This window comes from Calonectris borealis, chromosome 18 (genome assembly GCF_964195595.1).
Source record: "Calonectris borealis chromosome 18, bCalBor7.hap1.2, whole genome shotgun sequence".
Taxonomy (NCBI): Eukaryota; Metazoa; Chordata; class Aves; order Procellariiformes; family Procellariidae; genus Calonectris; species Calonectris borealis.
The window spans coordinates 11,281,805-11,294,068 of NC_134329.1; the positions used below are offsets into that span (position 1 = coordinate 11,281,805).

Below are 12,264 nucleotides of genomic sequence, written 5' to 3' on the forward strand. Positions count from 1 at the left end.
CACCCTAACCATCACCACCAAAAACACATACAGCTCCATATCTAATATTTACACTCAAGAGGAAGCATAGCATAACCAGTATTTCTCTAAATTTGTATTTACTGAAGTAACAGAAACTTTGAAATATTCTTAATATTCCAAATACAACAATACCACAACGGTTCTCTGAATTTAATCGTCAGCAGAGACATGAAAAAACTCTCCATAATCTAGTTCTCTGCACTTGAAAAGCAGTTCTCATACCTTGGACTTCTCTTGAGTCCACTGCTGAAGTTCACCGCAGCAGGTACCACACCTCACACAAAACTGCTGACAATCTGCCAGCTTGCAAACAGCACGGCAGTCCTGCCCGGCCTCTGCTCCTGGTGGCCAGAAGTCTGTCGCTGAACAAAGTTTTCAGTGACAGAGAAGCTGACTACAAACTTGAGGATGTTCTGATACAGTCTTTGAACAGGTTTTCTTGTTTTTAACTTGCCTCTGAGGTATCACTGATCCCACGCAAAGGCTCTGCTCTCAGGCGAGTGAAGCCATATCTAACTGGTACTTCCCCTCAGCTCCAGATCACGGAGAAATTTGCTCTATCCATTCATCTCCCAGCAGGTTCCTTTATGTCACTTGGTGAATCTTACTTCCATTACATGTTTTTAGATTTATCCTCACCCCACCCACCGCTGCATTCAGTGTAGCAGAATGAACTTTATAACAAAGACACAGTAGGAGAAGAACAGACTATGATAACACCACCTTATTTTCAGAGAAGAAAACTATGTCAAGCTCACAAGTCACCATCAGACAATTATCCATTCCATGGATTAAGTTTATTAAAGTTTCCTCAGTAAAATTGGTTTTGTTTATTGTTCTTCAAATTAAAAGCCTACAGAAGAACAGAGCACTCTATTTTCACATTCAGTTCCACATTAGATACAATGCTCAGCCATTCAGCTGTGCTAGTGGAAATGTGCCTAAGCCTGATCCTTAGCTCAGGTAGCTTTTGTTCATCATGGCCCCAGCGTGTGCAGGAGGAGGGTATGAAAGCACAACAGCACAGAGCCCAGGAAACCAAAAGGGCCCTGTGCTATGTACAGAGTCAAACACAACCCACACCTATTCTCAAAGTTAATTCCAGCTCCTGAAAATTAGAGATTCTGGAGTTATAATCCCATTTGGTAGGAATGCACCAGTTCAAAAAATAAATAAATAATACATGTTAGAGGCATCGACATTTTCTGCATGACCTCAGCATGCAGTTTCATGAAGTAATTAAAATTGTGACAGCACTCCAGCTGAAAACTGTAAATCCTTAATGAATAACTCTAATGAACATTCTGTATTACTCAGTGTTCTGTCATAGTAAGTTACACTAGATGACCCCAACATCTATCAAAAGATTTTACAGCACAGTAAGGAACGCCGCCAGCCTCCTTCCCCTCATCCCCTCTCATCAATATTATACCTACACTCCGCACAAGCTTGGAACTGACCCAGTTTCTCCTTGCTCACAAGTGTCATTCACTGCAATTCATTGTCTGCTCTTTGTCTGGAGGGCAGATTCAATGCCAGTAAGGATGAAAAAAAAAAAAAAAGAAAAATCAAAACAAAAAAAAAAAGCTAAGGCAGTGCAAGAGACCCGGCATTCAGCCAAAGCAACAACATCAGAGCTTCTTGAATGGGAACTCTGGCTATGATTTCCTAAGACTTAGAAAATACAGACTTTGTGCTTTATGAATGCGGACACTTATTCCTAAGACTGGAATAGAAAAAAATATAGTTCCTGATTCCCCAGTACTACCAAAACCAAACAGAAAACAAAACTTGCTGCTTGAACTAAGCTGAAAGAATACTGTGAATCAGGCAATGCAGCATCATTCCAGACTGAAAAAGTTTATTTTCATAGCAGTGAGGATACCAGCTAAGGAACAGGCTTGCTTTTTTCTCCCCCCTAAGAAACTGTTATATTATGATAGTAAGTAAATAGGCAGAAGGGAAAAGCAAAATACAGCACTGGCGCAAAGAGCGCTCAGTACAAACACAACCAAAGCCTTGGGTCCTCGAGAACCCTTTCATATGGCTCAAAATTAAAGCCTACAGTTCCTCTACATTAATAATCTTGTTCAGGACTTGAGATGTTTAAGTGTTTTAGTGTAACAGTGACAAGCCACCTAAACCTGTGCAGCACCAAATTTTTGACCCTTTCCCTAAAGAAAGCCCGACCAGTAAGTAGGTCAGTGAAAGTGCCAATCACACCTCACAATTAAATTCACTAACAAATTTTAAGCAACCTTGAGAAGGAAGTCAAGACCAGAAAAATACAGTGTGCAGTGCAAGTTTTAGAAAGCCTAGAGCCAGCCTAAGGAAAGGAAACGATGACCACCTTGAACTTCAGAGGGCAGGAAACCCCCACGTGGTTTGCACCATTCAGCAGTTGCCAGCCCGCCAGCACATCTGCGTGTCGCCCTGTCACTGCGGTGGGGTGGCTTCCCAGCCGGCAGCGGAGGGAAGTGGTGAGCTGGGGTAACCGAACCCTTGCGCGAGACCCTGCAGGACTCATAGTTTCCTTGTGCCAGAGGACGTATTGGGGACAGACAGAGGGAACACGGGGAAGACATAGCCTTATTACATCAGTGGTGTCAGGCAAGGCTACTACAGCAGAGAAAGTATAGGGACATAGACAGGCCATTAGAGTCCAGGTTTCATTAAACCCCACTACTTATGAAACATGCTCATGGGTGCTAAGAAAATAGCACTATTCCTCACACTGAATTTAAATACAGTCACGCACACAGCATATTAATTCTCCCAACAAATGCAGCAACAGAGAAAAAGTCCATTAAGAACGACATGAGTAGTGAAATACTCAGCAAGTCATCAATTTTGTCCAGAAAAGAGCACAATCACAAACAGTACTTTCTCCCCTACAATCCATATACCCAGGTCAGGACAAACGGATTATCCCACATACACCACAAATACTTAAACTACTTGGGTACCTCAGCGTAGCTACTTCCAGATTCCATCCTCAATCCTCACCTCAAACCTTCACCTTCTTCTAAACACAGCTTTTATGACAAGATCCTCATACTCCATTGCATCTAAATACTCTAAAACACCATATTAATGTACACATACTCTTCTTGCTCATTTGCAGTTCTTCACACAGCTGGGGTCGTTCTGAACAAGGAAAAAGCATCTGGTTCTCAGCTCTGTCTTCACAAGTTTTCAGCATTACCTGCACCTCCTTCCTCCCAGGAGGCATCTGCACTGGACCTTCACCAATACGATCTCCAGTGCATTTCAGAGTCACCTCTGGGATGTTCAGAACTACACAGTGGTGCCAGCAACCCTCGAAGGACCAGTCTGGTAATGAGAAGTATTTGAATACCAGGAACATCTCTTTTTTTCAATTTCTGAACGTCTGTGCACAAGCTGCTTGTTGGAAAGCCTCTAAAAAGCGATCTAGAGAAACTACCGATAAAAGTAACATAGAAAGTACTTCTGTATCTTAAGCTATTACCTGCTAGCTGCCTACCCAAAATTACCCTAAAAAATCTAAGCATGTGAGATAGTTCCTCTTCTCTTCCTCCCAACTGTACTCTCAGGATTAGAAAAGTACACATCCTATCAAGTCAGTTTTGTCCAATATTTGTTCCTATGCAAAACGGTTTTCACTTAAGAAGGATCACTAGGGAAAGAAGCTGTATTCCCTTTGACCAAATAAACTGTAGGTGTTTAAAAAAAAAAAAAAGAGCTAAAACCCAACAAATACTCTATAGAGATCAGAGTTTTCCACAGAGGAAAGAAAAATTTAAATCCAAAGTTTTACATGAGCTATACTAGTATTTTCTTCAGATCAGGTTTCAACAAGAAGAGTATTCAGATGAAACACGATAACAGCAATTCAAGAATTGTCAGAGCAATCAAGGCTAATTTGTAGCCACCATTAAATGGAAAGTAGGAATTGCCAGATTTCAACAGTATTAGTTAGCAAGCCCATTTACTTTTAACAAGACAACACATGTTCCTACTTTGCAGGAAAACACAAAAGTTAATATCTCATCTTTCTTTTTTTTTTTAGTACAGGATTCAATAGTATTTAAGTATATCTGTAAACTTTCAGCACATGAGCAATCCAAACAAATTTAATGAAAATACACAATTTAAGGCCAAGTATGTATTTAGAATACCTTGCTGAATTAAAACATGAGGAACTGCAATAGTCTTTAATGCCAAACAGGTGACCTACCTATGAAATCAAGTATTTTTAACCACTCCACTCTCCAAAAACTAATGCGATTTCTTCATTTCAAAACCAAATGAACATGGAAGAAGCTCTCTACAGGGCCCTAAGAAAGGTCATGGTCTTAAACAAGAAACGTGGCCTAGCAATTCTAACATCTAACAATTCAGGGAGACAGGAAACCTGCACATGAGCACTATTCAAATGCAGGTCACACTAAAAAATGCTTTTGCTCCTGTTTCATTTTTTTCTTCACATCTTGTACAAGACTTGATGAGCAAGCACTTAGAACACTTAAAAGCAAAAATTCAATATACAGAAATATTCTGACCTCGAATATGGAAAACCCGTTTTATCCTTTGCACAGTAGCTGGTGCAGTGGCTGTTGTGTACTGAAGCAAATGGCTCGTGCTTTGCATAGCATTCAACTGAAGCCGAACACGGCAGGAATGCAGCCAATGTTAGTCACTGCTGCGTTTGTCCACATTGTAAGAGATACTGTGCTTTCTTTTTCCACAGTAAAACAAATACCTGAACAGAAATTTCATATATCAAACCCCTAAGTTTAATAGTTCTATCAGAAGTCAGCAAATAAGAGTCCAACGTTTTCTCATTCCCCACACCTTCCAACAGCTGAAGTACTGCCAGTGCTCTTCAGCTCTTCAACCAGCTTCTATTATGCACGTGTGTCAGGTACTATACCATGAAACTTGATCTTTGCCATTTTTTAGGTGTCACATCAATAGAAAAATTACATTCAACTCCATTATTGCTCAGAAAGACACAGATGAGCACTCATATGCTATAGCATCCTTGGACCATTTCTCCCCGATCTGCTTACTACCAGAATTGAGGGGGGACAATACTTCTGATTAAGTCTTTGCACTTGGATCTCACTCCTGCAAGATCCCTGATTTTTCATAAAGATTTTTCCAAGATCTCATTAATAGAGTACATTTATGTTACTGTATTTTAACCAGTAAAGAGTAATTTAAGGGTATCAAATAATTTCACAAATTCAACAGAGAGAAAACACAAATGCAGTTTTGACTATCCCTAGATTAAAAGAAGTTGTAACATGTTTTAGAAGTTTAGCATACACAAGTCAAAATGCTACTTGGGCACAAACTCAAACCAAGCAGGTGTTAGAAGCAGAATTATTTGTTTTCTTTTAAAGTGTATAGAAGACGACATGTTACTTTTAAGTCAGAAGAAACCTTTTTATTTAAATTGCTAAAGAAATATTAGCACAGACGAAACATCCAGATACTGAAGGACAACACTAACTCAGTTTTATGTAAAATTCTTCTCACTCACGCAGAGGCGATGCTTGACACCTACCCTTGTATCACCCTATCTGTCTTCCCACAGAGATCTGAGGGCAGAGCTGGGCTGGGAGGGCCACAGTCCAGGCTGGAGCTGACCTTCCTCCACACAGATCTAAGGGCTGCGCTCACCCACTTCAAACCTCAGCTGCTGTGGTATTGCCCACTCTGCAATGCAGATTTAAGTGTCAAACCGATGGAGGCTTCAGCATTTCAAAGTGACATCTGAAGCTCCCCCAAGAAAACACAGTTGCAGCCAGCCCAGAACACCCAGCATTGTTCTATGAGAAATGGCACTTAATCCCATTTTTCTACTAGCTTTGGTTCCCAAATAATTTCACTGGGTACCCCAAGTAACTGGTCTCATAGTGGGAAAGGTATGAGGAAGCACAGCAGAGGAGGTATATGGAAGAGAAGACAACACAGGAAAAAAAGTTACACAAATGAAAATATGACCAAGAAAAAATCAGTAAGTTAAAGGGCAAAAGAGCAAGGAATGTCCCAAGAGCAGCCACCAAAAGCTAATTCTACATTTCCACCCACCAAGCTGGCTGACAATTGTCAAGCACTAATCAATAAACAGAACAGAAGCTAAATATAATGGTTAGATCAACCAATTTTAATTAACTAGGAAGTTGAATGTTACTTTGTTTAGCTATAGCTAATGAGGCAACTATCAATTTCCATTAAACTTAAAATTGTATTTCTAAATAATCTAAAAGGTAGGCATCAAACACTAATAATAACTCCCTTAGGAGTTCCACATAGCAAATACCATTAAAACGCCGTTCATCAAACCCAGAATTAGCAGGCTGACCCTTTAGTACAAAGACAAAATTTAAAGTTTCACAGGAAGCCACAAGATGCCAGAGGATTTCACAGTTTGGGGAATACGTATTAAAGGTTAATCCCAAACTCACGTTTTTAAGCAACTCAGTTGCTAGAGTTCTGCTACAATTAATCAATGACTTCACGAAACAACCCGTGATTTCTCCTCGACTCAATAGGTTCTCTACAAAACCACCCCTGGAAGTAAAATGGAAAGGTGTGAGCCTGCCATGCAAGGATCTGGAATGGTACATAAACCTTTCCAGAGAGTGGAAAACCAGGAAGGAACGGGCACTGCCAGGCACCCACCACACTCATCACTGCTGAAAAACTGGTGGGTTCTGGCACCTGAACGATCTTGGGAAACTGTCAATCTGTTCTTAAAACTGTAGCATAACAGGGACACGTGCACGATACTGTATTTAGACAGGAATAATAAACTGCAACTGCAGAACAAGCAACAGACTGGCAACTAGACTTACCAAAAGAATCTGATGTTCGGGGTCTCTATCACAGGAAATCATTAAAAATGTGCCAGACAAATATCCTTCAGGAATTGCCTGCGTTTACTAATTTTGTTTTGGGACAGGAAGACAGACGACCCAATCTCTTAGTACCCCTTCTAGCCATAACTTTCTATCAGTCTACACAGAACAAAAGATTAGCAAGCCTTTTCCCATCACAGGTTAGCCCCTGAGATCACACAGGCAAAGATCAGCAGAGCCTCTCATCAAGCCTGCCATTAGGCATGACCTGTTTCTTTTCTATCCCAAGAACTTCCTTGTTCAGGCTATCAGTGCAAGAACCCCTCACACATTTATTTCATTTTAAAATACAAAACAAGCTCGAGCACCCACGTTAACCCCTGAAGGGCAGAAGCGGCGATGCCACCGAGCTATTTCCAGGTTCTGCTCTGGCCACGCTTCTGGTACCAGAAGTTCAATTCCAGGTACGCAGGCTCTGCGCAGCACAACAGGAAATTCTGTTAATCGTGAAAGAAGTTATATGCTTCCCATGGGATGAAACGAGACCTTATAAAAGTTGCAAGAAATCACCACATAAAAACCCAGAGACCCACGCATAACTCAAAGATGGACCACAGAGGTGGTTACTACTCTTGCATGACAGTTCAACATCAAAACCAGCCCTAACAAAGCTAATTCCAGGGGACAGAATAATTCATTGAAGTCTTGGCTGGTTTCCTGACACTGACTGGGGAATTTTACATTTTTCATACTTAGTATATAAAATTCTTCTCTCTTCAAGCTAGCTGTGCCTTTCCCCCCAACTAGTGACAAAGAAGCAGCATTTCCACAGCTGCCTCCTCCCACTACAGAGAGAGGCTGCAGCAGTGCTCTCTCCTCCATCACTTCTGTTGTTCTGGCCTAACCTTCCTCTACTCCCAAACCTACCTTGGCAACATAGAAGTCACATGTTTGCAAACCCCCAAGTTCCCCTTCTGTTATATTACTTCTCAGAACCAGAGCAATGCATGCAAACAGCCCTCTGCCTACTGATTCCTTTCTTCTCCTTTACTTTGTAGCCACGGTTAGTAGCAAACCCACTTGCACCTCAAAAATTTTGCCTTATAATTAACTTCAGGAATTACCAGTCTTAAAGTATCAGACCTGCTAATAAGGTCTGATACCTTCTGCCTTGTCTCACTGCTACACTGATAGCAGCCGCAAGAAAGCCTTTTCAAATCCATCAGCCTCCTTGCAGCACGTAACAACACCAAACAGCAGAGCAAAGGAACAACAGGAAAAGAGCACACTAATATGTAACAGCAGGAAGAAAAAAAGTCCCTGAAACCAGGAGAGTAAGAAATACCGGGATGAGGCCTTCCATAAGACTGGAAGACAGGCCAGTCCTACTTTCAGCAAAACTAACTGAGGAGGTGTGATAAAAACCCTTCTGCCCCTCACACCTAGAAGCCCTCACTTGGGAATTCAGCTAAATACAAAGACAGGGACTGTAGTTAACAACAACATGGAACCGAATAAATACTGCTCACCACAGCTCTCGCTAAGGTAGAGACAGTGAAATAAAAAGCAAAATAAGGGCTTCTATTTGCCTACCAGCGAACTCCCTTTAGAGCAGAGGAACACTGGTCCCAGGTCACATTTTATGACTGATGTATTTGGATCTCCAATTGAACTAACCAATACAATTCAACTAGCCAAACCCAGACACATTCAGTCATATCACACAAGTAAATCACCTTGAAACGGTGTTGATTGTGGGTTTGTTTAGACTTCTACTCCACAGAGCTCTGCCTTGCATTTAAGGCCTATAACTTTTAACTAAGTGGCAAGAAAGAGCTGGCAATTTAAACACACTTGTCAACTGTATTGTGTCAAGATACCAACACCCCACCAGTAAGAGCGTAACCGCCAGCTGCATACAAGCAAGCACCAAAGCATATGAAAAGTTCAAACTTTAAGCTAAAGTTGTGGGACTTTTTAATTAGACCACTTGCGCTGGCAAGTCTTTCTAAGCATTGCTGATTAGGTAAGTTGCAAAATTTTTAAAAACAGAACCTGGGTAATAAAATTACTTCCTCTAGCTAGCTTTGAAGTGGAGAAAAAAAGCTGCAAGAATGAGAACTCAATTGGCTTTTAGCTGCCTGGCAAATGCTCTAATAAGAAAGCCCAATGACCTACATTCACAAGGCTCTGTACTAAACCACTATTACAAAATCCAATATAAAGCCTGACCATGTTTAAGTGTTTTCCATTAGCAAGCAGCAGTATCTTGTTAGAGAAATATGAAAACATGTTATTGTCTTTAGCGATGATGATCTTAATTAATCCTTCTGAAACGTCACCCTGATCGTTCCAGACTGTTTAAGTTCCCAATATTACACAAAGACACCAAAACCTTTGCTTTTCGATTGTGCAATGGGATGTTAACAGGAACGTCTTACATGTTCTTAAACTGTGCTGCAAAATTAATTCATAACAATTTACATCTCTTATGCTCTTTGGACAACCGACAGAAATGTACTAATGTTCAGAAACTTGGTCTAAATCCAAACTAGCACCAGTACAGTCTATTGTGACTCAGTTAACACACCACTGAAACATTTCTTCACATAAAGACGACTGCTCTCAGCCAGCTAGTCAGATAACCTGAAGCAGATGTTTTCAGTTGTCCCGGAAAAGATATTTAGAGATTTAAAGATATTAAGCCAAACCCTACTGTGGTAAATATCCCCAAAAACAAGTGTCTGAACACCAGATATAATCAATTCAGTAAGTGTTTAAAGGAAATATTAAGTTAGTCCTTCACTGTACACCCATATAGTTGGAAAAGTCTAATACATTCAGCTTCAATTCACATTAGCAGCTTGCAAACACGAGTAACACAACTCAAGGAGAAATGCCCTACTTTAAAGAAAAAAACTCTTTCAACAATGCATTATAAAGCAGGCAACTAGTCAAAACAAGCAGCTTATGGTCAAAACAGTTAGAAAGGAGAGAGGAAAACACTGGGACAAAAAAATCCAAGTGGAGATTCTCAAAGGCACAAAATTACCATTAAAAGTCCACTGGCTCAGAAAAATGTAACTGCCCACAATACCTTCAAGAACCCAAGTCTCCGCAGCTAAGGCTGATGCCATGGTATGTTGAATGTACCTGATGCTGTTAGTGATGGCAGTAGTGTAAAACAGACTCGTGTAATCAGATGGAAAAATCAGGGAAAAAAGGAAATTTTAATTAATTTCTCTCCTAATTTACCAAAACCCATCTCACCCTAAATGCAGAAAAAATAGGTCCACGTAAAATCACTGCCTTTCAGACTGCCTGAAAAGATACTACAGTTGAGGAGGATTAAAAGAAGGTTTTATTTATCTGAAGAGCACAGCAAGAACATGGATACAAAGCTAGTGTCAAATTAACATGGAAGTACAAAGAGGTGCCTGATTCGCTAGGACTGAATTGTGAAGGGACTACACATTCATCTCAGAGTACATAAAACCTCCCATCACTCTGCAGCACTCATTTGATAGCTCCAAGTACAGATTTAAGCTAAGCAAGCTGCAGACATCCTTTCTAAACCAGTAAGACAGTTGCTACAATACACAGGTTTAAAGAAGAAAAAAGAAAAACAAACACCACTAGGAATATAAATTCTAAGTCCAAATACTCCTCTCTTTCTGAAGAAATCCATGCAGCTCCCCAAAAAAGACAAGGGAGACTTCTTCACTATTGATTAAAATAATAAATTTGGTTCTGTACATGTTCTGTACTTGCATGAGCCTAGAAAAATAGATTTTCCCTATTTACACCTTTTGTTTCTGGATCAACCCATATACTATTTAATCTACTAAATGGGTAATCTATTTGAGACAGTAGATTCAAGATATTAAATGAAGCAAGCTGAAAAGCAAATGACATTGTCAAAAAGATATGAAGCCACCCTGAAGTGATGGGCTCTCTTCTGAGGAAGAAGGAGAGGCATCACCATGGACAGCTCAACCACCACACTCATCCAGAGCCTCCAAGTAAACAGGATGGATGAGCGTATTCCAAATGGAATTCAGAAATTCCTCATACAGCAAGGAATTCCAGCTGCAACAGTACATCCAGTGGGATTACTTCACATTAAGATTCAAGATAACATATGGTTCGAGCAAAATTTGAGGAATGCATATGGAGTTGCCATAGAGGAATCCTAATGCTATAGGTTTCAAAGCCAGTGGTGTATAACCTGAGCAGATGGGAGTCAGGGTTTGTTCACAAGAAGGATGCTCCTGCCAGTGTGGCTACAGCACCACAAATCTCTAAAGTAGATACATTAGAGCACCAGTGAAAAAAAGTAATTTGCCTTAAAGAAACAAACCGCAGTGAAAAACTTGTCTTCATCCATCAAGCATCAGCTGCTGACAGAGATTTGATATCAAACTGGAGCGACAAATGTTCTGACACAATACAGAAAATGCCATTTTCTAATTTCTAGGAGGTCACAATGCTCAACATGAACAGCGTTCAGGGTCAAATCTACCCACCTGTAAAAAGCACACAGACAGCTATGAATCTCTGCTGAACCTTTTCAACCAGCAGTTCAGGTGTCTGTAGCACCTAGTGCCAACTATAAAGGAAGTTGCTTGAAATCAGTTTTACATAGTATCTGCTCCCACATAAAAGCCTCTAGCTGTAATAATACTAGGTTAGCAACTCCATGGGGTGTTTTTTTTTTTTGCTACTTAAGAGCGTATCATAAGCCCTATATATACACTGCACTGCCAAAAAAACAAGCTAAAACAAAACAAGGCACACACACAGAGCAGTTTCAACATCTAAGTTAGTTATTTCAATAAGACTGCCTACACTGACCCAATTGTGTTTCAGCCACACTGGGAACTTGCTTAAACGCAGTTCACCAATACTGTTGCACTTTATTAGTCTGGGTCATGAACATTATTTTGAAGAGAAAGAACAAGGGGATTTCAAAGTTACAATAACAACACCGTTGTTCTTACTCTCCTATTTACAAAAGAGCGAGTATCACCCAGCAGCAGTCGCACTGTGTAATGGGAGGACGGTTTCCAAACCTGCAAAGCCACCTCCAGGCAGCCTCACGCTTTGGCTATTGATGCTCTTTGGCAAGAGCAGCCCAAGATACGTGAGGGCTCTGTCAAGCTCCAAGTGAGTTCAACACCTGAAAAGAAACTCCAACTGAGCGATGTAGCTAGAAAAGCAAGAGTTTTCAACCAGCAAACACTAACCATTTCTTGAAAGTTAATCATCTTAACATTTTAAAGCACCGTGCCTAGCAGCTACCACACAAACTTCATCACTAAATTATTTCTCTAAAAGAAGCAAAAACAGAACTAGGAAGATGACATATGAACTGAGATGCAACAGGATTTTT

At 40.5% G+C, this 12,264-nt stretch overlaps 1 protein-coding gene across 6 annotated transcripts in view; it reads right to left on the reverse strand.

The window, feature by feature from the left end:
• The window catches only part of DGCR2 (DiGeorge syndrome critical region gene 2), a 49,926-nt gene that overhangs the window by 36,641 nt on the left and 1,021 nt on the right, over nt 1–12,264 (reverse strand). Inside the window, exon 1 of one of the 6 annotated variants that reach the window (XM_075167943.1) lies at nt 11,233–11,253. The exons of the other annotated variants lie outside the window; for them this stretch is intronic. The gene's annotated coding sequence lies outside the window, so the exon portion shown is untranslated. Of the gene's footprint in view, nt 1–11,232; nt 11,254–12,264 lie in introns of those variants that run through there. 6 annotated transcript variants of the gene reach the window in all.